This window comes from Staurois parvus, unplaced genomic scaffold, assembly GCF_062004578.1.
Source record: "Staurois parvus isolate SC_StPar_1 unplaced genomic scaffold, SC_StPar_1.0 ptg002955l, whole genome shotgun sequence".
NCBI classification, from domain to species: domain Eukaryota; kingdom Metazoa; phylum Chordata; class Amphibia; order Anura; family Ranidae; genus Staurois; species Staurois parvus.
In genome coordinates this window covers 10,685-12,862 of record NW_028320751.1, presented here as the reverse complement: position 1 = coordinate 12,862, position 2,178 = coordinate 10,685, and the positions used below count along the sequence as shown (strand labels likewise).

At 46.4% G+C, this 2,178-nt stretch overlaps 1 pseudogene; it reads right to left on the bottom strand.

Moving 5' to 3' along the window:
• Nucleotides 1-1,058: 1,058 nt before the first annotated feature.
• Nucleotides 1,059-1,219, bottom strand: LOC149428798 (U2 spliceosomal RNA; annotated as a pseudogene).
• Between the last annotated feature and the right edge of the window lie 959 nt (nucleotides 1,220-2,178).

Genomic DNA, 2,178 nt, shown 5'->3' with positions numbered 1-2,178 from the left:
TGACCTATCTTTTCTGGTTGTATTCACTATGGATCCCATCATGAGCATAATGCGGCGCGTTCTACCATTTTTTCCTTCACGCAAAACCTGGAACTGACTGCGCTGGTGTACCGGGTCCATTTGAATACCTGGAAAAAACTTTGCATGCATTTCTGATTATGAAAAAAGGCTCTGGACAGCATCTAGACATGGAACAGTTAAAAAACGCTTCTAAATGCAAACGCTTGTAAATGTTTGAAACGCCGGTAAAATCTACTTTTTTAAGTCCGCAAACGTGCAACTATAACGAAAAAACCCGTAAGTGTTCACAAAAAATGTGCAAGTGCAAAACACCACACGAAAAAGTGCACTTAGGGGTGTGCTGTGTCCTACCCCTAAAGGGGCTTGGACCGCTTACCCTGATCCCCCGGGGCACGAAGCTCCTGACGGGGACAAGGTTCCCACTTGCTCCTCCTGGCCAAAAGGCCTGGCGGACCACCGTTCCCTATGCCCAGCCAAAGCCGGACATTCAGTACTAGGCAAGGGGACTCTCCCGAAGAAGAGTCCTCTAGGGATCAGGGGAGGAAGGAACCGTATGGCCACACATCCTCCCCCTAGACTTCAGGGTAGGCCCGAGGACCCACACCCTCCATCCGTGAAAAACACACACATAAGGCAAAGAAAAAAGTGACAAACGTGGGAGTGCATAATAAATAAATAAAGTAAATAAAATAAAAAAATGGTACCGTGCCGAAATGTGCACAGACCAGGCCCTGAGGCCCGTAGCAAAAATTGCCCTGGACTTAGCCAAAAGACCTGGTCCTTAGGGCGCTGTGCAAAAAGAGGTGAAAAACAGTGGCCATGTGTCATCTTCACACCGTGGGGTCCCACACCCAAGTGTTACTAGTGACACCCCTGAGAGCGTCTTCCCCAGGGGGCACTGAGTTTGCGGACTTTTTGCGTCCCCAGCCCCTGGCCAGACCAAGGTAGATCCGTCCAAATCAGGAGGTACTGGGTCTTTCCAGTCTTCCCAGAGGAATTACTCCCGGGGCCCCAGCTTAACTCGTGGCGCTCCCCGGTTTCTGTCCCTCCGGTACTAGCCTTCCGGACCCCCATCATATCAGTGAGGGTACTATACAACAACCATCCCCGCAAAGCTAGAATGGTCGGGAGCACCCCCACTGGACACTGATAAGAACAGATACTACACTTGATCTTAGCCAAAAGGCCGAGAAGCGAAAAACGCCGGTAAAATCTACTCCTGAACGCAAGTTTGGTGCGTTCAAAAAAAGACTGTAAACTCAACTGCCTGTAAACGACGATGTGTACATGGACACATAGGAAAACATTAGGGAGAGTTCAGGGGCTGCTGAAAAAAACGCAGAAAAGCTCCTGAACATCAGTTTAGCAGCTGCAGTGTACATGAATCTTAAGGGGTTTATGTATAACACATTCGTTGGGTAAAAGTTACACACATTTTTGCAAACTGCACAAATATCCCGAATTTATTACAATGACTTCCTTCGATTGTCACCTCTAGCTAGTGACCAAAAGGCGGTATATTTTCTAATTGAGGTACTTCCAAAACATATACCACATTTTGGCCACTAGATGTAGCTGATGATTATAGGAAGCTTTAGTATTAGAGAAAATACAGGAAAAATCTGCAGCTTCAAAGAATGCTTGTGACATTTATAAAAAAAAAAAAAAAAAAAGTTTTATACATAGACATCTAAATAAAAACATTTTTTTAAAAAACGACCTACTTTTTTTTTTTTTTATAAATGGACCCATAAATACTTTTTTTTTTACAACTTACCTAAAATACACTTACACTGGCCATGGCCTTGACCCCAATCCTGACCCTGACACTATCCTAGATCAAACCCTGATCTAGCAATTTTATTTTTATTTTTTACAGACTTTTTCTGTTTACATTCTTCTCCTCTGGATTTACCCCTGGTTCACATATGTGCGGCCGTGCGGGCCGCATTTTGCACGGGCACGAGAGCCATTTGAATGGACTCCTGTGCCCCGGGACACGCAGGGAAGAAGTCCCTGCACTTCTTTGGAAAACGCAGCCCGCACAGGAACCTGGGTTCCCAGTACGGTTGCGTTTTCCAGTGCGGGCGGCGTGCCATTAGAACTAATGGCACCCGCCCGCGGGTCCGCATTTCTCTGTGTGGGTGGTGCATCTGC